At 35.0% G+C, this 27,541-nt stretch overlaps 8 non-coding genes across 8 annotated transcripts; 5 read left to right on the top strand and 3 right to left on the bottom strand.

The window, feature by feature from the left end:
• Window positions 1-204: 204 nt before the first annotated feature.
• On the bottom strand, window positions 205-276 carry Trnam-cau (transfer RNA methionine (anticodon CAU)). The gene has a single exon. It is a non-coding gene; the product is annotated as a tRNA-Met (tRNA).
• A 2,261-nt stretch (window positions 277-2,537) lies between these two features.
• On the top strand, window positions 2,538-2,609 carry Trnam-cau (transfer RNA methionine (anticodon CAU)). The gene has a single exon. It is a non-coding gene; the product is annotated as a tRNA-Met (tRNA).
• A 102-nt stretch (window positions 2,610-2,711) lies between these two features.
• On the top strand, window positions 2,712-2,783 carry Trnam-cau (transfer RNA methionine (anticodon CAU)). The gene has a single exon. It is a non-coding gene; the product is annotated as a tRNA-Met (tRNA).
• A 99-nt stretch (window positions 2,784-2,882) lies between these two features.
• Window positions 2,883-2,954, top strand: Trnam-cau (transfer RNA methionine (anticodon CAU)). Its single transcript has one exon. It is a non-coding gene; the product is annotated as a tRNA-Met (tRNA).
• Window positions 2,955-3,056: 102 nt separating this feature from the next.
• On the top strand, window positions 3,057-3,128 carry Trnam-cau (transfer RNA methionine (anticodon CAU)). The gene has a single exon. It is a non-coding gene; the product is annotated as a tRNA-Met (tRNA).
• Window positions 3,129-3,572: 444 nt separating this feature from the next.
• Trnam-cau (transfer RNA methionine (anticodon CAU)) lies at window positions 3,573-3,644 on the top strand. Its single transcript has one exon. It is a non-coding gene; the product is annotated as a tRNA-Met (tRNA).
• Window positions 3,645-7,419: 3,775 nt separating this feature from the next.
• On the bottom strand, window positions 7,420-7,491 carry Trnam-cau (transfer RNA methionine (anticodon CAU)). Its single transcript has one exon. It is a non-coding gene; the product is annotated as a tRNA-Met (tRNA).
• Window positions 7,492-7,595: 104 nt separating this feature from the next.
• Trnam-cau (transfer RNA methionine (anticodon CAU)) lies at window positions 7,596-7,667 on the bottom strand. The gene has a single exon. It is a non-coding gene; the product is annotated as a tRNA-Met (tRNA).
• Window positions 7,668-27,541: the final 19,874 nt, after the last annotated feature.

Raw genomic sequence — 27,541 nt, 5'->3', positions numbered from 1 at the left:
GTTCCAAAAAAATTATACATACTACATCGCCTCAGAGTGGCAACAGGCGACCCTCGGGCGGGCAGCTTTCTCGCGCAAAGAATTTCTATCGCAATTCAACGCGGGAAAGTTTAGCCTATTTATGTACCGTACCTACTTGATTAATAAAAGTTAATTATTTACATACTTATATAAATATTGCAAAATGATTGCGACTTGCAACGTTAGCAGAGCATGGTTTCGATCCACGGACCTCTGGGTTATGGGCCCAGCACGCTTCCACTGCGCCACTCTGCTTGTGTCCGATCGTTGCCAAATTACAGGTTATGTCAAAGCTACTAAACCGTTCCAAAAAAAATATACTGAAATAAATATTGCAAAATGATTGCGACTTGCAACGTTAGCAGAGCATGGTTTCGATCCACGGACCTCTGGGTTATGGGCCCAGCACGCTTCCACTGCGCCACTCTGCTTGTGTCCGATCGTTGCCAAATTACAGGTTGTGTCAAAGCCACTAAACCGTTCCAAAAAAATTATAATTACTTTTATAAATATTGCAAAATGATTGCGACTTGCAACGTTAGCAGAGCATGGTTTCGATCCACGGACCTCTGGGTTATGGGCCCAGCACGCTTCCACTGCGCCACTCTGCTTGTGTCCGATCGTTGCCAAATTACAGGTTATGTCAAAGCCACTAAACCGTTCCAAAAAATTATACTTACTTATATAAATATTGCAAAATCATTGCTACCTACAAAGTTAGCAGAGCATGGTTTCGATCCACGGACCTCTGGGTTATGGGCCCAGCACGCTTCCACTGCGCCACTATGCTTGTGTCCGATCGTTGCCAAATTACAGGTTATGTCAAAGAAACTAAACCATTCCAAAAAAAATATACTTACTTATATAAATATTGCAAAATCATTGCTACCTACAAAGTTAGCAGAGCATGGTTTCGATCCACGGACCTCTGGGTTATGGGCCCAGCACGCTTCCACTGCGCCACTCTGCTTGAGTTGAACTCTTAAACTAACCGTCTAAGTTACTCCAAAATACAATAATAATAATAATTGTAAGCCAGCATTCAGACAGAACCTAGTCAGGTTGTGAAATGCTAGCAGAAGGTTTTTATACAGAAACATTGCAGAAAAAGCAAGCAGGTCTATGTCACATAACATCAAATTTAACACATCTCACATAACATCAACTTTAACACTTGAATTTTTTGTTTAATACCAATTAATTCATTGTTGTGATTAGTAATATTAGAAAAGTATAGTGTAGAATTTAAATCCATTTTCCTCTGTGTTACTCACCTAAAATGCTTTAATTACGATACTCTACTTTTGTTAAGCCTTTGTCGACTTAACGAATACGTTGAGGTTAATAAAAATTTATGAATTTCTCTTAAAATAAAACCTTCAACGCTAAATTACTAAAACTTAATTATCTAAAACAATAGTAGTAGGCGCAGTTTTTTATACCTACGTATGTGAATTAAATTTTTCATTTTAATACTTAAAACATCATATAAGAGTTGTCTTGATAAATAAAAAGTATATGTTGCTCATTGAATAATACCTGTATTTTAAAAGAAACAAAGACTAAGATAACAAAGAAACCTAATTTGATCCTTTAACAAAAATAATTTTGGCATTGTTATTTAAATAACAAAAGGGTCGTTTGAAATAGAATAGCAGTGGCAAACCAATTACCTACTTCAGCTTTTGTTTAAGGTCTACAGTAACTTTATGTTATTATTTTGTACATCTGTCAATTTCATGGTCCAATGAGTCGGACAAAATTGCGGTTTATACTCGTACCTACCACAGAGTCAATATTAATTGTTTGACAAAAAATATCTCCCCCCGAGGATCTGACACAATCAGTATCGTGCAGTGTAAATTTGCAAAGCTGATATATTGTATATAAAACCAGGTTCTGCTGTAAATGAGTAGGTATGTGTATTATTTGCTTCGTTGATCCGGTGGTTAGCTTATGTCACTTTGAATTACTAAATTATGGGTTCGATTACCAAGTTAGAACTTTACTTTTGTTGAGAAATTTTCAGTAATAGCCAGCCTGGAGTGGTATTAGAGCAATCGGATGTTGATGGTGTTACACCACCGTATCTCTGAGAGCACATTAAGCCGTCAGTCCCGGTTATTATAACACACATCTGATAATAGTCTTTAAAGAATTTAGCATAATTACATTAACCCCGCTAACCCAAATATGTACAGCGCACACAATTCGTATTCCCTCTTTCAGCCGTAATCTTGCTATGGCTTATAGGCACAACCCGAACAACAGACGTGGTAATGTCTGAAAGTTGGCATATAAAAATAATATTTACTGATTTTTAAAACACGTAAAGAGAGGTAGCAAGTAGAGTGGTGCAATGGAAGCGTACTGGGCCCATAACCCAGAAGTCCGTGGATCGAAACCATGCTCTGCTAACTTTGCAAGTCGCAATCATTTTGCAATATTACTCTGTAATTTTTATGGAACAATGTAGTAACTCGACGTAGCCAGTAATTTGAAAAGGATCAAACACAAGCAGAGTGGCGCAGTGGAAGCGTGCTGGGCCCATAACCCAGAGGTCCGTGGATCGAAACCATGCTCTGCTAACTTTGCAAAGCGCAATCATTTTACAATATTACTCTGTAATTTTTATTTTGGGACAATTTACTAACTTGACGTAGCCAGTAATTTGAAAAGGATCAAACACAAGCAGAGTGGCGCAGTGGAAGCGTGCTGGGCCCATAACCCAGAGGTCCGTGGATCGAAACCATGCTCTGCTAACTTTGCAAGTCGCAATCATTTTGCAATATTACTCTGTAATTTTTATGGAACAATTTAGTAACTCGACGTAGCCAGTAATTTGAAAAGGATCAAACACAAGCAGAGTGGCGCAGTGGAAGCGTGCTGGGCCCATAACCCAGAGGTCCGTGGATCGAAACCATGCTCTGCTAACTTTGCAAAGCGCAATCATTTTACAATATTACTCTGTAATTTTTATTTTGGGACAATTTACTAACTTGACGTAGCCAGTAATTTGAAAAGGATCAAACACAAGCAGAGTGGCGCAGTGGAAGCGTGCTGGGCCCATAACCCAGAGGTCCGTGGATCGAAACCATGCTCTGCTAACTTTGCAAGTCGCAATCATTTTACAATATTACTCTGTAATTTTTATTTTGGGACAATTTACTAACTTGACGTAGCCAGTAATTTGAAAAGGATCAAACACAAGCAGAGTGGCGCAGTAGAAGCGTGCTGGACCCATAACCCAGAGGTTCGAAACCATGCTCTGCTAACTTTGCAAGTCGCAATCATTTTGCAATATTTATTTAAGTTTAATTTTTTGGAATGGTTTAGTGGCTTTGACGTAACCGGTAATTTGGCAACGATCGGACACAAGCAGAGTGGCGCAGTGGAAGCGTGCTGGGCCCATAACCCAGAGGTCCGAGGATCGAAACCATGCTCTGCTAACTTTGCAAAGCGCAATCATTTTACAATTTTACTCTGTAATTTTTATTTTGAGACAATTTAGTAACATGACGTAGCCAGTAATTTGACAAAGATCAAACACAAGCAGAGTGGCGCAGTGGAAGCGTGCTGGGCCCATAACCCAGAGGTCCGTGGATCGAAACCATGCTCTGCTAACTTTGCAAGTCGCAATCATTTTGCAATATTACTCTGTAATTTTTATGGAACAATTTAGTAATTCGACGTAGCCAGTATTTTGAAAAGGATCAAACACAAGCAGAGTGGCTCAGTGGAAGCGTGCTGGGCCCATAACCCAGAGGTCCGTGGATCGAAACCATGCTCTGCTAATATTAAATCTAGCAAATGATTTTGCTTTCTATTTTAAATATTATTTTATAACAACTGTACAGTTCTGTCCATTAGTCTGAGTGTAGCACTCCACTTATTAATCAATAACGGTTTCATTGCAATAACGGTCTACTATCGGTATTTGTAATTTATAATATAAATTATAAACTACGAGTATTTCAAAATGTTTGCACTTTAAATATTTTATCTCTTAATAATGAATTATTTCATTCGTTGTTTAGTGCATAAATTAGATTTACATAACTAATTCATTACAATGGTTTTATAAAATCTGATAAATTACTATTAACTCAATTTTATACATACATAATTAATGAATAGGCATGCCGATATACTGTGGGTAAGCTGTACCAAAAAAATTAAACTGTGGAGGATGTTTTTATTTGCAATTACCTATTGGCCACTGCTTCGCTTGCTTGTAGAAGTTATTTTACAATCCCACAGGAGCATGACTTTTGTTTGGATCAAATGTACCGACCTTATCTTCCACGACGACGCGTCTACAAAATTTCAGGATTATCATAATGAAGTAGTTGAAAATGAAACAACATATATGTTCACAATATCAATAAAGATATTTAAAACAATAATTACCTACCAAAAAAACATTCTGTTATATTAAACATTCACAAAAATAATAATTTGTATTAAAAAAAAATGTTACAAAAACGTAAGCATCAGCGCTTTAAAAAAGGAATACATAATTCTCAGATCCCATTTCACAACTCACTTCCCGTCAAAAATATTGCACGTGCGAATATTTTGGCGTCTCAAATAAATCATGGCCCATTTTATTCACAATTTAGCATCATAAGCGGCGGGTCTTGTCGACGTCGGATTCAAATTGCACTACATCATGAATAATAACCAATATTTTGTTTGTATACTGCGTGTTGCGAACGATTTGCGAGTGTAATTTTCTTACGCTTAATCTGTGTATGAGAATTTGATGTTTAAACTTGTAACAGTTTCCACAGTTTTGAGGTTTATACGTGGTATCATGCAATGATAATTTTATACTATCTATCAGTTACGTCTCTACAAAATCACCGCAATAAGTGATCGGGACAATAGTCTACAAAACTGAGCACACACATGCACGATTTTGTCTTTAATTTCATTATATATGTATTTATGAATATTAAGTTATTACAACTCCTGAACATACAACTCATTATAAACGATATTTAGGTATAATTTGTTTAAATAACTTTCGTTGTTGTCCACAACTAACATTGAGTTGAAAATAAATTTCCTCTTTTCAGCGCCTCATTTTTCATGTGCTAGTAACACATCTATCAAACAGTATTTAATATCATTGTCTGTTTGTAAGAAAATAAGTAGATCTATTTAGAAAACAAGCTGGTATTTGAAACCGAGACCTCTCGTGACAAAAGGATCTATTTAGAAGATCGTCAAAGTTTTGGAAAAATTTCAAACAAGGTAATAAATGTTCCATCGATTTTATATTCATGCCACACTAAAAATTACAAAAAATGAAACTAAGAAAACAGCAGTTATTACGTATTATAGTTAAAATCATGTAGTAGAAAACGCTATCTCTAAACGATAGAGATATGTACCGCAAATAAATTGTTTAATTAACTAAATATTATATAAACAGTAAAATTGAGATCGTTTTAGGCTACTACACAGTTTCAAGCTTGTTGGTCATAAAATATCTAAAAATAATATCTACTGACTCATTTTTTATTATAAAGATATGAAAGAGTTTTTAGTGGCAAACAACACATTTTTATAGCAAATCCATAATATTCCGTCCCTAAATAGATCAAAAGATTTGTAGCAAGACCAGCTTTTGGAAGATAATCATAAAACTTTCTTGTTCAAACATCTACATATAGTCTTTCTACTTTCGTAAGTTGTAAAGACATGACAGGATATGTGATAGGTGTGTTGGTGTGTAAAACTGCAAGAGCTACAACAAACATAATATTATTAAATTATCATCTGTCTGTAAGTGATTGCTAAGAAACGGCATTTTTGTGTTGACGTTCCTTAACGCTATTACACAAAGTTGTCTTTGCTGTCCGACCTTCACCCATCGACCTTCATCCATCTGTTTAGGGGTGAGAGACTTTTCTAATACGGATCTAAGACTATTCCGACAATAGAAAAAATATCATCCTTACTGTTTTTTGTAAATACAACGGTGAGTTCGTTTGTTACGTTTATACGATTCAACTACTGAACGCATCTGCATACATGTTCAACAATGCAATCAGACAAAAACTCATGTTTACGAGGGATATACCCGCGTGGTTTTCGTTCCCGTAGTAATATGGGGATAATATATAGCCTATACCTTCCTCGATAAATAGGATAACGCTAAAATATTTTTTCAAATCGGACCAGTAGTTCAGCGCGTTCAATCAAACAAACAAACAAACTCTTCAGCTTTATAATATTAGTATAGATTTCTGCACGGGAGCGAAGCCGCGAGCGAATACGTATATCAAAAAGTTCTTTTAAATACTTAAACAACCATCATCAATATATAATAGAAATAACGGGTATTATGCTAGTGTTCCAATAAGAATGGGAAGATGTAACACCGGATAAATGCAAGGTGTGTTAATTAACAGCAAGTGAGAAAGCAAACCGTTACCGACTTAAGTTTATGAATCCTATTAGCGCTTTTATACCCTAAAGCGGTGAGAATGTATGCTTGTATAATATTTATTTATGTTTTAAACAATGAAAGTTCTAATTTTTAAAAGTATTTTTAATTACGGAAAATTAGATGCTAAAATATATATTGTCAGTGTTTTATTTAAAAGGATGAGAACCTATATCATTTCATAATATATGTAATAATTGTACCTACTTAATGCAAAATGATTGCGACCTGCAAAATTAGCAGAGCATGGTTTCGATCCACGGACCTCTGGGTTATGGGCCCAGCACGCTTCCACTGCGCCACTCTGCTTGTGTTTGATCCTTGTCAAAACACCGGTACCATTGAATTTACTGAATTGTACTAAAATGTTTATACAAAATATAGTTATGCAAAATCATTGCTACCTACAAAGTTAGCAGAGCATGGTTTCGATCCACGGACCTCTGGGTTATGGGCCCAGCACGCTTCCACTGCGCCACTCTGCTTGTATTTGATCCTTGTCAAAACACCGGTACCATGGAATATACTGAATTGTGTTAAAATGTTTATACAAAATATAGCTATGCAAAGTCATTGCTACCTACAAAGTTAGCAGAGCATGGTTTCGATCCACGGACCTCTGGGTTATGGGCCCAGCACGCTTCCACTGCGCCACTCTGCTTGTATTTGATCCTTGTTAAAACACCGGTACCATGGAATATACTGAATTGTGTTAAAATGTTTATACAAAATATAGTTATGCAAAATCATTGCTACCTACAAAATTAGCAGAGCATGGTTTCGATCCACGGACCTCTGGGTTATGGGCCCAGCACGCTTCCACTGCGCCACTCTGCTTGTATTTGATCCTTGTCAAAACACCGGTACCATGGAATATACTGAATTGTGTTAAAATGTTTATACAAAATATAGTTATGCAAAATCATTGCTACCTACAAAGTTAGCAGAGCGTGGTTTCGATCCACGGACCTCTGGGTTATGGGCCCAGCACGCTTCCACTGCGCCACTCTGCTTGTGTTTGATCCTCGTCAAAACACCGGTACCATTAAAACTACTGAACTGTGCTAAAATGTTTGCACAAAATATAGTTATGCAAAATCATTGCTACCTACAAAGTTAGCAGAGCGTGGTTTCGATCCACGGACCTCTGGGTTATGGGCCCAGCACGCTTCCACTGCGCCACTCTGCTTGTGTTTGATCCTCGTCAAAACACCGGTACCATTAAAACTACTGAACTGTGCTAAAATGTTTGCACAAAATATAGTTATGCAAAATCATTGCTACCTACAAAGTTAGCAGAGCATGGTTTCGATCCACGGACTTCTGGGTTATGGGACCAGCACGCTTCCACTGTGCAACCTGCTTGTGGAACTTTAATAAAAAATAATAATCACATTATTCGAAATCATTTCAATGCAATTTTTTTTCAAAGTTAGTTTCCGTTAAGAATCCACTTTAGTTAACGAAACATAGGTAGTAATTATAAGCATGTAGTAATAATTATATATATTTTTACTATGATATCCAGTAAATCAAAGTTTTTTATTTGAGAATTATTAACTAAAATTCTTTACCATAGATAATATTAGTTAATTCGTACCTTTATATCGTAGTCCTGTCAAAACTTATCTCGTTACTTAAAAAAAAAATCGGTTCACATGGTATTCTTATCTAACCCAACTCCCAGTTTCATCTCCGGAATTAGGTTAGAAGTTTGCAAACTTGGATCTAAAATCGTATTACAAAAGTTCAGTAAAGTAATTTAGTTTTTCCTAAAGAACGGATTAAAGTGTGGTAGTCGGGGCCATAAATCCGTGGATTAAACTAACCCAACGGAGATTGCAATCTGCCGTCCGCAAGCTATCGATAATTGTAACGATATAGATAATCGAGGAAACGGAGAAAAACGTAAGCGGTCCAGATAAAATGTAATTGAATTTAAAGTTGAATTGGTTTTAGGTGAGCCCTTGTTTATATAAGATTTGGTTTCCTTGAAAATCCCGTTAAGTGAGATGGACTCGTCCACCAAAGGTTCCGTACGTAGGATCATTATAAATAGATCAGGAGTCGAATTGCGCAGTTTTGCCGAGCTTTTCCGTAATATATAGAGTGTTTTTCAAGATATAATTACAAATGTGTAGTTTTGAGATTTTTTCTTGTACTTGTCGTCTTATACGATGTTACTTGCCAAACATTGTTCTCGGCCAACGGTAACTACCCAATGAGTATTCACTAAAGAGTATCGAAATGTTTTTTCTTTTTGACAAAAGTAAGTAAAAAGTGAACCCTAAAAATATTTAATATTTTTTATAGAAACGTACCTAATAAAACAAATTGTGTGGTCTGTTTAGGTATTTTTATTTTTTTTAAATAATATTAAAAATTATGCAGTACCTAGTCCAAGAAGGCATTACTAACTTGGTAACTTAAAAAAAAAGATCTCTAACTGGGTTTTAGTTGTACTGTGGTAATTTGAAGGGACTACAACTTACTCAATAGCAAGGTCTGCAGCAGCGTACTGGAACGTTAAATAGCCAAGTGATACACCTTAAGTCACCGTAAGTCGTAACCGTTAGAGTTGTAAATAACCGATGCTAGAGCTAGTAAAGGACTAGATCAGGTCAAATATTACGAAGAAAATGGGAATGATGTAGGAGCGATATTTTGTGACTACAGGTGTTCCATTTTTATGGCTCCCACTATGTGTCTGCAATATTAAGAGCGAAGTCTAGACAGATAAAGTGCATTATATAAAGACATAACCTTAGTGGCTAGAAATATTAAATATAGAAAAGAGATTTTATAAAAATGCACCAATATATGAAGTTGGAGGAAAATAACACGAGTCTCAACTCCCAACTGAACGTTCACACGATAAATTTTGAACAAAGTAGCACAATAATATTATTATGACACGTGGCACAGTGGTTAGGGACTCTACTTTCTGCATCCACGGCTTTGGGTTCGATTCCTTCAACTGGAAAATATTCTATGAAACTTTTATTAATATCATAATGATAATTATGACGGCCTCCATGGGGCAGTGGTATGCGCGGTTGATTTACAAAACGGAGGTCCTGGGTTCGATCCCCGGCTGGTCCGATTGAGATTTTCTTAATTGGTCCAGGTCTGGCTGGTGGAAGGCTTCGGCCGCGGTTAGTTACCACCCTACTGACAAAGACCGTCCGAGGACGAAAAGGATCGAAAGACCTGAAAGTACCGCCAAGCGATTTAGCGTTCCGGTACAAAAAAGGGGTGTGGATTTTCATCCTTCTCCCTAACAAATTAGCCCATCTTAGACTGCATCATCACTCACAATCAGGTGAGATTGAACTGAACTGAACTAAACTGAAACTTTATGGATTTAATTCATTCATTAACAACCCATATTCACTCACTGTTGAGCACGAGTCTCTCAGAATGAAAGAGGTTAGAGCATAGTCCACCTCGCTAACAGTACCTAGAGCATTAAGAAAATTCTCAGATAAGCAGGTTTCCTCACAATGTTTTTCTTTCATCGATTGAGACACGTCATTTTTCATTTCTTAAAATGCACATAGGTAATTGAAAAGTTAGAGGTGCATGCCCCTGACTGGATTTGCACCCATTTGGGTTTCACGTCTCTACTTTATAGATTATTTTTTTTATTAATTTACTTATTTTTTTATAAAGAATCTTTTTTTTAAATATGACCAATATTCCCGTTTCCGTCTAATGAGTCTGAAAAGACTGTGTTAAGAGTGGGTACGACAATAGTCCAGAGGACTGATCGAAACCCCCACCTCTCGGTGATAAGTCCGGCCCCTTTACCTCTGAGCTATTGGGGCTTTTATTGATCTTCTAAACATATTATTTTTTCGACTTTATGAAGTCGAAAATACAAAATTTGCAGTAGGTACACTTACCGCTTCCATATGAAATATCATTTGACTCCCGTTGAAGGAGATTGTAAACAAAACAAAATACATAAAACCATAAAATACGCTCCTTAAACAGTTTGAGTGCTGTTCGTAAATTCAATTGCCATATTGAAATAAATTGCTTGTAATCTTATACCCAAACAGCCGGAAAACAACCGAATGAGCAATATCAAGTTACACCCAAGAATGGTCTCACTCTTGCTTTTTTTTGTGAGCTCTGTCAAACGATTTCTTTAGAAATTTGAGCATATAGACAAGCGATAATATCTCTAAGCCCGACCCCAATGGATCTTTTGTTTGTGCTCATAAATTATTAGCCAACACACACAAAACAGCCTAATTAATTTAAGTGGTAAATCGATATTATGATTCTCTAACGAAACTTTTACGATTCCGTATTCTGTATGGAAGTCAATTACTGGTATTAGTTACATTAATTACGATATTTTACTGCTGTAATTTAGTTTTATTGCCATTGGAGCGTTTTTATATTTGAGAACTGATACCGGCGTATCGTAAAGAAATTATTGCGGTATCCCTTCATTTTATGTTATAAAACTTTAGCCCAAAAGAAAACATAGAAGGGGATAGATTCAGTTCATAACAAAACAAGGCAAATATAAATTTAGAATTGGTATTATAAAATATCGTACAAATTCAGATTTTATTTCGGTCGAAGGGTTAGTAGCTCCATACCAATTTTCAATAAAAACGTTTCAGTATAGTTTCCTTGTTAGAGTACCAAACAATACCTACACTAGGTTCAATCTGAATACTGAATAGTTCATTATTTAATCCCCGCCCGCTGGACTATTATCGTCGTACCCACTCTAGACACGACATTATTCCGACTAGTTGGAGGGGAACAAGGAATTTTTGTTTGTTTATAAAAAAAAAATAAAAAGAATTCAACCGATTTCTAACTCAAAATTTAACCTAAACTTAAAAGCAAAAAATAACATCTTACCTATGTGCTACCTTCTGATCAGTTTGAAGGTCGTGTGAGTAAACCAAGTAAAACCAAGTAAACCCTGGAAGTAAATCCTTCTAAACAAAAAAAGAATTTGTAAAATCGGTCCATAAATAACATAGCCGAACGTAGAACTTCCTTCTTTTTTGGAAGTCGGTTAAAAAACTATCAAAGAACTAACTGATTGACTTTGAAACATTGTGTGTAGCGGAGGTAAAAGGTCACCATGTAAAGGTATGCGAAATGTTCACACCTATTACCTACAAGCATCTGAATTATACGGCCTTGCCAACTACATGAGTACTAAAATCTGATTTTGCAATATCTTAGATAAAACAAAGATTAAACAATAATTATTTTATCATAAACGTTAACTGCGTATGATGAATTATGATATGCCTGAAGATATTATCTCGTCAAGCAACAATTTAATACCCAAAACAGAGGCCGGTTATTGCCGACTCGCAAATATTTAAATAAAAAAACTTCGAAATCTTTGAATAAGGTAAACCGTGGGCGTTCCGACAATGAGCACGTCACAAAGTGCCCTTTGAGCTGTCAGCCTCTTGAAGGAACCGGGGCAATTATATTGAAAACTCCCGCAATGCTATCTTTTAGAAAAATAATACAGGCCCTGCGTTAACTGACGCAAGGAGCTTATTAGCACGCCTGCCGTGACGGACAGTAGGCCCTCTTTTGTTTCAATTCACAATAAATCAGCAACAGAGTTTCGTTTTTTAGACCAGGCGCTGTGAGGTATGGAGTATACATAATTTGAGGACCGCAATCTGTTTACAGTTTTGAACTCAGAAAAGCGTGGAGATTACGATTCTGCATGTTGCTAGGAGTTTTGTTGGTTTATCCTTTTGTTATACACTACCCCCTATAGTGTTGAGGGTATGAACTGAATAAATGGTTTGTATCAATTTTAAGGCTTGTTTTATTATTTGATAATCCAATTTTCTATCACGATATTATCACACTCCACTTTTTCCCGAAAGAAGTGGATGAAGGCGGGACGGGGTAGAGAAGAGTGAAAGCGGCTGGTGGCCTTTACTACTTACTTACTTTACTTTTAATTTAGAAATATTTAATCAAAATGACTTTAAATAAAAAATAAAATAATTAATTACGACACTTAGTCTCTTAAAAACACAATAAAGTTTAAAAGAAGCATTTTTTTAAAAACGTATCACTCCGTAACTACTGGATAAGCTAACTTAAACTTGGCACGAATTACGAAGGTCATAAGTTACTTATTGTTACGAAAATAACAATAACCCACATTTATGCAATGCATGCTTTTCTGAGTTCAAAACTGTAAACAAAATACGGTCCTGTCGGTCGGTGTACACTTTGAGTGTACATAATTTGAGGACCGTATTTTACACCTGTTTTACCTTACAGCACCTGGTCTATTTTGGATGCAAAATAATTTTGTTCCTTTTTCTGACAGGCTTTGAAATCAACGACACTACTTAATTTGAAAAAAAAACAAAAAAAGTCAATCAAACGGTTGAAGATCGAACAATTTTGATCTTTGACTTTGAAAGAATCTTCGGGGTGTCGAGACAGTTCATGAAAATAATTTATAGTTGGTTTCATAAAAGAACTATGTTGAAATTTTATTGCAAGTTTCAAAGTTTCTAGCTTCAATATTTATTTCTACGTTTTGCGCATTATATTTTCATTTGTGTCTACTGATTGCTGATGTCTAGACTTAAAATAGCACGTCACTTAATAATGGGATCGCATTACTATTTGTTATTCTCAAGCACAGATTAATGAATAGTGTGTTCTCAAGCAAGTAGCTTAAGGCCTCATATTGTATTTCTTCCATTAACTTTTCATTTTAAACAACATTTAAAGGGAATGCCCACCGGCCAATACAACGTCGGCCCTGGGAACCCAAGTATCCCCGTCCATATAAAAGTATATGGAGATGATAATATGAATATAGCTAAGGATCTGGTTAAAGAATTAAAAAAAATACTTTTTTATCACTCTTCTTGCGCAAAATGTTTCCCGGTGTACCAAAATGTGAATCTGTATTTTTTTTTCTGGAACCAACAAGCTTAAATGAACAAGAAAACGAACAAACAAACCAATCAACGAATAGCTTGTCGCTGTTGGGGACAAATTAAGGATGAATTAAAAATGTCGTAAATCATTGTATGTTTAAGTAATTTCATTATTAATTTATCAAGATTTTTTTAGATATAAGAGATTTTCCGGGCGATTAGGGTAGGCCAGGGCCGGGGATTGATGGGCATTCTCCTTTATGCTCTCAAGCAATAAGTTTTTTAATTGGTTCATATCTCTGGTCTGGTGTATGGCGGTAGGAATCGGTGCGCTAAGCTTCAATAGTTCAACGATATCAACGGTTGGACTCATTACCGAAGGTGGTGGTTCGATCCCCGCCCCGTTGGTCTATTGTCGAACCCACTCCTAGCACAGTCTTTCCCGACTAGTTGGAGGGGATTAGGAATATTGGCCATATTATAAAAGATATGGCAAATATTATTCTTTAAAAAAAAACCTCAGCGCGCTATTAAGCGTTCCGCTACTAACAACAAATAATCAGGGTTGAAGAAACTGTTTTAACGACCTCTCCGACACAGTGGGTAGGGTTGTGGTTCTCAACAAAGGGGTCCTGAGTTCGATTCCCAGCTCGGGTCAGTTTAGGATTTCTAAAATAGCACAGCAGCTCGTTTACATCTTTCGCATCGTCCCTTAACATCCCGATGAGTTGAGATCGCAGTAAAGGACTAACTTTTAAAAAAAACAAAATAATCTATGAGAAGTGCTCGCTATCTTAGAGCTACTGTTCAGCCATGTGGCACGTGGATTCTCTTTCTACAATCGCTAACGCTTCGAAAATGTAGATGTATGAAATTTACATTCACTATCGACGGGTCACGTAATCAAGTTGTCGATCGGATCTATCATTCACATACATTTGTTAGTTTACGTATTTCTAGAAAGAGTTGGCATTTCTAGAACGAAACTCGTTTAAAAATCAAAGAAATTATTAACGAGTAAAATAAAACATCCGTGATAGACCAGTGGATATGATCTCTGCTTCCAATTCTGGAGGGTGTGGGTCCGAATCCGATCCGGGGCATGCACCGCCAACTTTTCAGTAGCGTGCGTTTTAAAAAATTAAATATCACGTGTCTCTTACGGTAAAGGAAACCTGCATACCAGAGAATTTTCTTAATTATCTGCGTGTGTGTAGTCTGCCAATCCGCATTGGGCCAGCGTGGTGGACTATTGACCTAACCTCCATCATTCTGAGAGGAGATTTGAGCTCAGCAGTGAGCCGATAACGACTAAAATAAAACTAATATGACATAGACGTCTTATTGTCACAAAATAGGAATCACAACAAGTGACCAATATAATATGATGAGTCAGTGAAGCCATCAACGTTGAAATGCTTTCGAACGCGATTGGCCGGTCTAGAGTAGGAGGTATACAAATCCGACGTAAACCCATTACAATATCAAATTACCTTCTACGCCCAAACCACGGATTGTGTGACTAATTGGTATTAAAGGTGCTGTTATGTCTTAATTAAATTAAACTCATAATTCCCAAGTAACCGTGATGCGGTCCGAGAGTTTTAGTACGTTACAAATTTTAGACAATAGAGCAATTTCTGAGGCGAATGGGAAATAGTACGTTAATTAAGGGTGTTACACAGGAGATTACGCTAGCCACTCTCAGCTAAGATTGTACAGAACAGTATTTTCCAAGTAATATAATATTATGTAGTATGTTTGCTACTTTATTGTAAGAACCTCAGACCAAATACCTTAGGACCTGCCTCGCTAGACTTTATCCAAAATTATAGGATCACGATCTAACGTGTTTATAAAAACTGTTTCAATAGAATCGATGTTTCATTGTTGTAATCGTTTTATCGCTCCATAATATTTATAATATAAGTATATTATTATTTATCATATTATAATAGTAATAAAAAGTATTTCTAAAAAAATCGATTCTTCTGACAGAACAGCAAACATCGATCAAATAATCGAATATTCTGTGTATATATTTTGTGAATAGTCAAAACGATGTGCGTGTGTGTATTGCGAATCTTTTTTATAGTTGTGTGTAGTGTAAGAACACAGAATATTATTTATCGGTGTTGAATATTTTCGATGTGTAAGTTTTCCTCGTCCCCCTCAGTAAACGACAGACAATTTTATAGGTGTACTTGGGTGCGATGCATCTCCATATCTAATTCCTCTATGACTGGAATCTAACTGTGGTGGTGGAACAGTTGACGAATTGAAATGACATCATTTACATGACTCGTAGGTTGATTTAAGCCGGACTGTCTATCTGTTTGCACTAATGTTTACAGGGAGATAAACTTTGCTTGGAAATTTTTGGTTTATTATTATTCGATATCAATAAACTAAACAAATTGATCTTAATTCATTGAATTCGGTGGATCATCGGGCAAGAAAGCAACGAAGCATTGACAAGCACTGCATTGCAAAGTTTAAATCATCGTCAAAGGGTTGCCTGTTTGTCGTAATTCTACAAGATAAACCTATTTTCGTGGGTGTTTGAAACGGTTTGATCTTATTCCTTCATCTTTGCTCTTTAAGAGATGTTCGTCCTCTTCAAAATAATCATCACCGCTACGTTGTAGATATCCTTTGGACGCATAAGCCGATTCGTTCTTCATTCCTTAATACGCGCTAAAAAGATATTATGAGCTATGTCATTATAATAATGTTATAAATAATTAAATTTTTGTAACAAAGTTACGGACGTCCGTTAGAATTTTAATAATTTTTTACCCTATTTAAATATTATGTTTCTAAATAACCTACTTTATGCAAAACATGATACTTACTTAGTATTTCCAGAATATGGCGTGACCGTCATTTAAATTTTTGACGTGTCTCGATTACAATCGGAAATGCCCGATAGCGATCGTTAGCACTATTTATTAGTTTTGCTTGATAACATACAAATTAATAACACAAAGTTGCTCAGACCGCTTTTTTGTTGACTTCTTTAAATTTCCGAGGTCAAGCTTGAAAATAACTCGCATTTCTATGGGTACTGTGTTAACCTAATTCACATTTGCTAATATGGTTTAGTTTTATCTAACTTCACCTTCATCATCATTATCATCATCATATAAGCCGATGGACGTCCACTGCAGGACATAGGCCTTTTGTAGGGACTTCCAAACATCACGATACTGAGCCACCTGGGGGGTCGACCAACACTGCGCTTACTAGTGCGGGGTCGCCATTCCAGCACTTTGGGACCCCAACGTCCATCGGCTCTTCGAACTATGTGCCCCGCCCATTGCCACTTCAGCTTCGCAACTCGTTGAGCTATGTCGGTGACTTTGGTTTTTCTGCGAATCTCCTCATTTCTGATTCGATCACGCAGAGATACTCCTAACATAGCTCGTTCCATCGCCTTCAACTCAACTTCACCTTCAGTGTGAAAAAAATACGTAACTCTGTTTAAAGGCTGTTGGTGTAGCTTTGATTTTCATATATACTCGTGTATATGTGCTTGGTCCGACAACTATGTTAAAAGTGTAAAACTGATACAGTAGATATACTAATAAATTAAATTCTAAAATATACTAATGAAATAATAGATATACAGCATGTTTTATAAAATTTGAAAGTTACTGCACCACATACAAGTATTGCACAAATAATGAATGAACTAATACTGACATAGCAAGCTAGTAGACGGTATATGCCCTGTGGTTTTATCCGCGTAGTTCTTGTTCCAGTGGGGATACGGGGATCAAAAAAATCTTACATAATCACAAGCTTGTAACTCTCAATTAATAAAGAATTTTTAAAATCTGTTTTGTAGATCCTGAGATATCCCCTGCAACCTCACAAACCTCTTTATAATTTAGAACCTTATGCTGTTCTTGTGTGGCTAGAAATGCGGAACGTCAGTTTGATTTTACAATGTCCTGCGCCGTTTTAAATAACTTCTCAACGCATCATCAAAAAATTTCACATTCACAGATACAGAAAAAGGCGTAGAGTACTTTCTATCTGAAAAAAAAAGAAATATTCCCAAGGGAAATAAAAATAATTTTAAGTTCGAAGCTATTTGTACACTATAGTGTAAAATAACAGGATTCTTTTATTCTAAGAGGAAAATATAAAGCAATATATTTAGAAGTTACATAGTATAAAGTAATAATGTTGTGTTAACACCAAAATGATACAGTTAGTCATAAACAGGGATAGTTTGCTAACACGATCGCGGGAAGCCGGGGGAAATAAGGATTTCTTCGACCGTTAAATTTACGACTTGTCCCAGGGAAAGCCTTGTCTCCCACCCGAGATCTCTTTTTATAATTTATTTGGTTTGTTACGAGCGCACGTCCTTGTTGCGTCCATGAAAATAATGTATGTGTTCGCGGAGGGACGCTGGAAATTTTCTCCTTGAAAGCAGTTGTGTGTACATCTATCATCAATACAATATAAATAAAATTGAAGTCTTTGTGTCTATGCTTTTAAAATAAATGTGTTCTCTCAAGTCCTTACAGTTATTTTTTTATTTATTTTTTATTGTTTACTAGTTTGCCCTTGATTACAATCTCACCTGATGGTAAGTGATGATGCAATCGAAGATGGAAGCGGGCTAACTTTTTAGGAGGAGGATGAAAATCCACACCCCTAACGGTTTCTACACGACATCGTACCGGAACGCTAAATCGCTTGGCGGTACGTCTTTGTCGGTAGGGTGGTAACTAGCCACGGCCGAAGCCTCCCACCAGCCAGACCTAGATCAATTAAGAAAAGCGCAATCGGCCTAGCCGGGGATCGAACCCAGGAACTCCGTCTTGTAAATCCACCGCGCATACCACCGCCACGGAGGCCGTCAACTATTTACACGATACTAAAATATAATATACAAACAATATTATTTTTTTTTGTTTTTTAAAACAGTACAACTGATTTAAATGGGACATTTACTGGCAGATAGAGGTTATTAAGCAACATTAAAGTTACTTTTTATCCCGGTAAATACCATGATTCCCGCAGGTTTCCGCTAGTACCTTAAAAAGGCTGGTTGTTGAATGTAAAAAAAAACTTTGCAATTATATGGTGATTTACGCACATAGATAAATACATTTCCAATCAAGTGGTCCAATCAATTCGGTCGTACAATTTTCAGGGAGTTAGTTATAGTAGGCACCAAAGTCTGGGAAATGGCTTTTTAAGGCAATTATAGTAAAAGTACATACACACAAACAAAAAACTGTTCTATTATAATCTTACTGTACGCTGCCTTTTCACAAGTACTTATTATGGAGTTATCAGAATATCCTAAAAGAAAGTGACACCTGACTGTGCGATTTGCAATGTAAAAATATGAGGGTACCCGCAAAAGACTGCCATCTTCGTCACAATCACGTGGTCACGTCCAATCTTTTCGGATGGGGGCTATGCTCACGGTGTGTGAAATTTATGGAAATTGCATTTCCGCATTATGTCCGACAGGAGGGTGAGGCATTACGAAAGCTTTGTGGAAATATGACAACGCAATCCTGACTAGACGTTAAAGATGGGCACAGTTATCTTTCTCGGACTAAGGTACGTTTGGAACCCTCGTAACTATAATTTTAAGTTTTCGACCAATTGTTATCACCATTATCTAATAATATTATTACCTGACCTTTTGAAAGTGCTTGTAAACTAAGTCTGATTGAAATAAATGAACTTTGACTTTATTACACATAGGAAAAAGTAGAGATTGCTAACTTATAAAATTATTTGTTTTACCATAGATTTTTGGGTAACGAAAACAAAAAAATCGGTTAACTTGAGAACCTCCTCCTTTTTGAAATCGTATCGTATCGTGAATATAATTTTAGTTTGAACTCACTGTAACCATTGTAACGACGTCACTCATCTATCCAATGATTAGTGACGTCACGCAACACAGCGGACTCTCAAAGAATTCGGAACGATTAATGTTATATTTTTCATTCATGAAAAAGACATCAAACTATATATGCTGAGAAAAAAAGAATGAAATCCACTCACTAAATCTAATTCGCTGGAAACCCTAAGATTACAAAAAAAATGTATTGTCTACTCCATATTATCAAATGATTTACTGAAAGTGATGCATGCAATACATAAAAGCAACTAAACCAAAACATAGAACTTTCGTTTGTCGATATAGTGGATACATAGTTAAACTCAACCCAAAGTTGTCGCATGATGGGAAAAACTTACTTACTCAAAAACACATCAAAAGTTATTTCTTTCACTCAACACAACAAAACAACTTTAGTTACCTACATAGTAATGTGTTTTTATGAGTCAAACAGTATAATTTGGAAACAAAGACAAAATGTACGTTATTTCTGCTTCGCGAAGTTACACATTAACAGTCCCTTTTAGGTTATCCTGTCGCAAAACTTTGGAAACTTGTAAAAGACGTGTCCGTAATCTTTTTTTTTTATTCTTTACAAGTTAGCCCTTGACTACAATCTCACCTGATGCTAAGTGATGATGCAATCTAAGATGGAAGCGGGCTAACTTTTTAGGAGGATGAAAATCCACACCCCTTTCGGTTTCTACACGACATCGTACCGGAACGCTAAATCGCTTGGCGGTACGTCTTTGGCGGTAGGGTGGTAACTATCCACGGCCGAAGCCTCCCACCAGCCAAAAGAGTAAGTGATTATAAACTTACACCTATCACACATCAGTTAATTATAATGATCAGGACGTAGGACTTGACTATTTTCTGAGACAGCAACTTCCCAATTTGGGACTGATACTGTAAATGACTCTGAAAAAAAAACTTAATACTTTTGTAGTTCAACCAAGGACTCGAACCTGGAACCTTATGATTCATATGACCAAAGTTAACCGCTGAACCAACATTGCAGTTATTAATACTTTTTAGAAAAGTGCCTTATAATAATGTAAACTAGCACTTTTCTTTATCAACTTAAACAGAATTGGCTTTACTTATTCTTATTACGAGTGGAAAGTTAGCTACTTATTAAAATTTTTCAAAGAACGCGAACCGCTTTGGTTCCAAATAAAAAAAAAAATAACAGCGCCCGTTGCAATCTCTTTAAACTTATAACGGAACCATAAACAAAGATCCTTTGGGTTAAGTCTTTAGTAATAAAAGGAAACTCATTTAAGTTAGCCAAGGATACTCTGCAAGTTATACCGGCAAGTTATACTACAAAGACCATTGAAGTTTAAAGCGTTTACTGAAGATCAGAGTTTGATACTATACTATGATAGTATATCTGGTACTTAATACTAAAACCAGAGTGTATATGTATCGAATATTATCTGGTAGATTAAGTATCACTTTCAAGCAATTTGTTGTATTATCGTGGAGCTATTTTTCTATCCATCAGGAATAGTAGGCAGATATCCTGTTTTTTTTTTCAATTTATCCTTTTCTATTTTGTCATCTACTAGGTAATGTCACAAGGATGTGTTAGGCTATAGTCTGGCAAGTTCGTTGATAACGCTTCCATGATATGCGGGCGACAGAGGGAAAGACTGCGCGGGTTAGAAATCGTGCGTGCATCAGTCGTGGGTTTTTCATTCATTCACGCCCCCTGGCCCGCGCACAACACCGGGAGTGTTACGAACGAAGTTGCTAAGCTATAGAAGGTTAACTTATAATTATAATGTATCCTGCAATAGTTTTGAACCATTTTATTGAAACTTAACAAAAGGCCAAAATGGGCATTAATAAAAAAGAGTCTAAAGGATACATCTGTCTCTTGAGTATCCATAAGTACCATTAGATAAGAAAACGATAAGGAAAATACAAAAAGCTGCAACAATGTTCACTTTAAACCAAATTAACGTATCACTTAAAAAAAAACTCGAACTTTTTAAAACAGGGAACACGGTATTTTAGTGGTACTAAAGTTTAGATACAAAACACACAGCTATACTTCCTGGGTGAGCAATATTCAATCTTATTCCAGTATGATAAGCATTAATTTTGATTGCAATCTTGATTCAATACTTCTTGGCGTTGCTGGTCAAACTTCCAGGAGAGTAACAAAGTTCTAATCGAAGTAACGTTGCGCTCTCATCGCCTTTTGTACCAGAAACTCTTATATCTTCTAACAATAGTAGTTTCCACAAAACAAGTGAGATGTTATTAACTATAGAGGTTCAGCTCTCTTAAAAACCTGTAAAAATATACATAGCCTCAGAATCGTTATTACGAATTACTTGTTGTCCAATTAATTTTAAAATTTATTTCAACACCAGCAATACATAATAGTAGATTGTTATACAAGGGGCTAAAAAGACCCATTATATACGAGGTATTTTTAGAAACCGAGTTTATAATGTTTTTAGCCCCACGTTTTACACTCTTTCACTACGATTGCGAGAAAATAAAATAGTTTAGTACAATATTCAATGATTTATTTTAATTGTAAATTAAATGTACAAAGTCTACAATTTTGGATATTAAGGGAGATGCTTTTACCCGGTAACATAATTTCCGACTACTTTGAAGATGAATAATGAATGAGGTAAACGTGGGAGATAATAGTTTAAAAAACTCCTTTCGTAAGTGAATCCATTCGTTGTTGTTTTCTTCACTTATTAAATTTTTCGTAGGTATCGTAGGTAAGTATTTAAGTAAATGGATCTCGACTTTGATGGTAACAGATTGAAAATTTCATCCATCTCCAAATTAGGATCACCATTCTCACTAGACGAAGACAACAATAACAATTATTGTTGAAAAATATGTAAGTTACGGTCACAAATTTACAATGAATTTCGGAAAAAAATCAAGTGTGTATTATTCACGCCAATTGTTTTTTAAATTCTCGCTTTTTAATTTTATTTTTTTCGCATGAGAAAAAGGCAAAGGTATTAATTACACCGTAAAGGATGTCCCATGTCTTCAAATCTCGCTCTATTCGCAACTCAATAAAAATTAAATAAAAAAATGAACGCATTCCACAGACAAGAACGCTGCATTTCATTCCAATTTAAAGTTTTTTATTTATTTTTCAAAACAATCAGGGCCTTACCTATAATTATTCTATTTTTGAATAAAACCTCCTCCGTTTTATAGTAGGCTAGTACTTGGCTAGTACTCGTAACAGACAAGAATTAAAAAAATAAAATTACCCTAGAGGCTAATATGCTTGTTTAGCCCCGCTGTGGAGTGGTAATATGACATTGTTTTTGGGCAAGAGTAGTGAAAAATAACTTAACAGTAAAACAAAGCATTTCTATCTTTAATAATTATTTAACTATTACTATAAATAAATGAGAGATAATCCAAATTTAACTATTACTATCAATTAGTTAATAAATTGATATGACTTAATGTCAAACTTTCGCTTATATTTATCTAATTTAAGTTATTTTGTATGATTGAAAGTAGCTACTCCAGCTAGATACTTAATATCATCTCACGGGAAAAGCCTGCGTAAAGTTCGGAAGATGAAAAGTTAATTTTTACGGTAGTGAATCCTGACCTGTGGTTTTATTTACCCATATAATACAAGGTACGTGTTTTTCGCCTTAGGTTCGAGCTACATTAGCGACTTTATACTGACGATATTTTTTTATTATTGATATCATCTTGATAATAAGAATAGATTTTTTATATAATATTAATTTTAAAGCCCGATGCTCATCTTGATCCACGTGAAGTTCGTTTATTTATTTCCTAAGATTTTATTAATCCGTTCGATAAAATTAACGCACATCTCTAAAAACCAACGAATCCTAGCAAAATAAATTGAATATATATAGACAGTGGCGTGCTCAAGTTTAACTAGGGTAGGCATTGTACGTACAAATTGTACAGGAAATATAAGATCGTAATGAGTCTTCAGGATAGGCAGTGCTTTTCGCATCTATGAAGTGCACGCCACTGCTTATATTAATGATTATCTTATTTTTATTGTGCGATTGTAATTGTAATATGAACTGTATTTGTATTGTTGTGGTACAAACATTCTCTATTGTTAACAATTTATTATCCTTTTAAAAAATAGGCTAACCATATGCAGGATCAAGACAATGTTGCATTGTAAAAAACGTTAGTCAGTTTCGACTCTAAGTGCACAAATAACAAAACTTATTCGAAACTTTACACGCTTGGCAGCAACAATAGTTTACTTTGTTAACTGTATTTTATTGGCAAATAAATACAAACATTGTCTACAATAGAAGTTATTTCAAGAAGTAAAACAATTTGCAAAAACGGTCATTAAAAAGACGAGTAGAAAGCTTCCGCCATTTAACCGTATTGAATTCGCAAAAGAAAACTTTGACTATTGTGCATTTGAAAAAATGTATTAATACAGATCTCACTAAGGCGAGCGACAAAAACCGAAGACAGGCTGTTTTGTCTTTAACTATGAGCATAAAAAATGCAAAACTCGTCCAGGTAAAAAATAATAGCATAAAAAATCTTAAATAAGAAGCTGGCTGTGTCCTTCCCTTAATGTTACGGTTCCATCTTTTCAGCGGTACGGTAGGTACAGAGTAAGGTAAAATAGATTTTACTGCGAAACTATTAATTTAACTGTCACTTTCATTGGAGTTCAAAATAGAGTTTACGTTTTATTAGTTCACACTTTAAATATTTTTCTCTTGTTAAACTTTTTTTTTACGATTATGAGAAAGTTTTGTGTGTTGCACCGACAAAGTGCAACTTATTTTTATTTGTATGTATTTTTTGTTTTAGTATTCTTTAATGTTTATAGGATAAGCGGAGCATAGGTAGTTATTCTTTTGACAATATGATTTAATTTGTTTTTTGATATTATTGATTTAATTTCTTTTAATTAATTATTATTGTTCTTCTATTCATTTGTCAACTCTTTAATATTGTGTTAAAAGGAATTTCTCAAACGTAATAACTTATTTTAAATGTAGGTTACTAATATAATACTTTGCACGACGATCGGGCATGATACAGAACAGATTATATTTATTTGTTAAGATCTTGTAAGTTGTATCAGCAAATAAAGGATTTTATATTTGATATTTGATACGATGAAATAAAAGAAGTATGAAGTTCGTGTAATTTTGTAAACAAGTAGGTATGTTGGAAAAAAATAATTCAATTATTATTTATTAAAATAATACATACTTTGGTAGTGAGGAAGTAAAAAGATATTTACCGACCAATACCATAATTTTAAAATCTTTAATCTCGCCGATATAACGTAGGTAAACTGTTTTGACTTTTATTTATTTTCAACTTCAGGCAAAATCAAAGGTTGATTTTACCAATAAAAAAGATAATGCGAATTTTCTTTTTAATTTACCAGTCGACATAGATTCGAAGGAACACTATGACGCCTAAGATTCAAGATTTAATTGATATTCAAAAATAACTATTTTATTTTTAACGTGGTTCTAAATTTTTGTTACATCTACGAGTATCACTACATATCAGACCTAGTTTTATGACTCCACTGTCACATTTTTCGTGTGTAACTCCATAAGTAGACTCACTTCTTTGTAGTCAGGACAAAGCCTCCAAAACTAACAAAAGAACCTTACAAAATACGAGCACAAACAACATGAATCTTCACAAAAAACTGACTTTGGTACTTCCGCCTAAAAACATTCTATGTACCATACTAATTAAAACGTACGTCAAACCACAGTATATAAACCTACACAACATAAGATTAGCTTTTATGCAACCTCTGTCATTTCAAACCTCTGTGCCAGCATGGCAGAAAGAACGAGTAAAATAAAAATGCCGAGACTGAAGAAATAAACGAAAGTATGCATTATTATGATGACGATTCCAGACAGGGACGCTGTTGAGAATCCTTGTCGTGAGAATTTTTGACTAATATAGGCTTTTGTGAATAATTTTTATACACTTAATAACTCTTCAGTATAAGATTATATTTTATAGAGATAAAATTTTGAGACTGTTTTTTTTATTGAATAGGCTCCGAGACTACTAGACCGATTTAAAAAATTCTTTCACCAATGGAAAACTACATTATCAGGGAGTAATAAAGGTTATATTTTATCCTCGTATTTACAGGAGATTGAAACTACTCAGGTGAAAGCGCGGGGTTATGCTAGTTCTGTTTAATTTGAGGCCCTCTTTGAAAAATATGTATAAGTATATTGGTCAGGGAGACGAAGAATGAGGGAAGAAAGATTTTCGAATTTACTTGAGTTCATCAGATGAACATAAGGTAGAATACCTGACATGTTGTTAAGTATCTCCACAAGGTATGAGCCTGCAATATTAATGGGTACGTTTAGGGCAACTAAAAAAAGGAACAACTTGGGAAATATTCAACCAGATAAGAGTAACATAGAGTTCATAGCTAAAAAGTTTGCATTTTGAAAATCTGACGATTTGATCTCAAGGGGACAGAAAGTTTACAGAGCTGCAAAATTAAACCTTCGTATTTGTTCGCGTTCTCGAATGCGGTTTTTTTTATTTGAAAGATATATTCTCAAAATAACAAAAAAAACAATTTTCTGACAATTTCCGCAATACGAAGTAATTAAAGTTTCCTTATAACCACGAGTTGTTTTAGTATAGGTATAACTATTTATTCCTATATCATCTAATCTACACAATTTAGTAGTTCCCGCGACACTAAAATATAAAGTAGGTACGTTTAGCATCATTAGCTTCCCTACCATGCATTCACCATAATATGCTTGTTTTAAACAAGGCACATTGTATATTATTAGAATTATAAGCATAAGCAATTAATGCACGATATCCAAGAATACTTTTCTCGAGTAATTTCTCCTTTGTTCCTTTGAAGAAAATACTTAACATCTCCAACATAATAACACACTAATTATCTTTCAAACAAGCCGTAATAAAAAATGTAAAACAATTGGATTTAAAAAAGGCAATTTGTTTCTGAGGACAAGCTAATTAGCAGTGTGAGAGCGCACTAGCGTTAGGAGATTAAATACTAAAGCGGCTAGTCCACTAGAGCGAAGTCAAAGCTAATGTAAAACTGAACTGTGTTTACACAGACAGACTTGATATCTTTTGGGCTTGAACTTTCACTTGCACGAATAGGTTACTATGGAATGATCCAAATTCGCGCTGCAAAAATATGGAGCGCCGTTTCAGCTTCCGTTTCTTTTACCTTACATTATAGGTATTTAAAAAAGTGAGGCAAAAGCATTTCGCCATACATTAATGATTGATTCATGATTATAGTCCATTAATTTTAATTAATTAAAATAAAAGCTTTATTTCTAAGGTAGCCTATTTTTCAAGGTATTGTAGAAATAATAAATTGTATTTATTCTGCAATTACGTACAAGTACATCCCATACGATGAATATATGATATTGTAGCATCAATGGGAAAGCTTCTTAACGCAGTATTACCTCCAGCAAAATAATTGTAGCACAGTATATGTAAATGATAGAATTAGAAATAAATATAAAATATGTTTTATTGATATAAATAAATTAATTTGCTGTTTAATCCTGACATGACAATTCAAGTTTGTTAGTTAGATATAATATGCTTTCTGCCTCTGATTCTTCATATATTTTTAGACTTAAACCACAAGCCAGGCTATGAATATATCATTGAAACTTATTTTAAAAAACTTTAAACAGTTTAAAAAACTAAAAAACACGCTCTTAGCACGCACTAAGTAATAAAAAATTGTTTATTTAAACAAATACAGAGCAAAGATCATGTACAACGCACGTAACAAGCATGTTATTTTGTAACTACAGGCATATATAACAATTGTTAATTTATTATTTGTATGTGAAATTGAGAGCCGTGATAGCCCAGTAGATATAACCTCTGCCTCCTATTCCGAAGGGTGCGGCTTCGAATCCGGTCCGGGGCATGCACCTCCAACTTTCAGTTGCGTGCATTTAAATAAATATCAATTAAAAAATAAATATCACGTGTCTCAAACGGTGAAGAAAAAACATCGTGAGGAAATCTTCATACCAAAGATTTTTTTTTTTCAAAAATAGAAATTGAATTAGACGTGTACACTCGTAATTAATTATCTTAGTTAACCATAATTAATTAATTATTACTTGAAAACATTTTGTCTTTAGTATAAACATCTGTATCTGAGCTGCACTCTAACTGAAGTGTCCGAGTGGGAACGATAGAGGAACAAGGAAGTTAATTAGC

Source organism: Bicyclus anynana, chromosome 16 (genome assembly GCF_947172395.1).
Source record: "Bicyclus anynana chromosome 16, ilBicAnyn1.1, whole genome shotgun sequence".
NCBI lineage: Eukaryota > Metazoa > Arthropoda > Insecta > Lepidoptera > Nymphalidae > Bicyclus > Bicyclus anynana.
The sequence above is the reverse complement of the archived record's forward strand: the minus strand, read 5'-3'. Positions and strand labels throughout refer to the sequence as shown.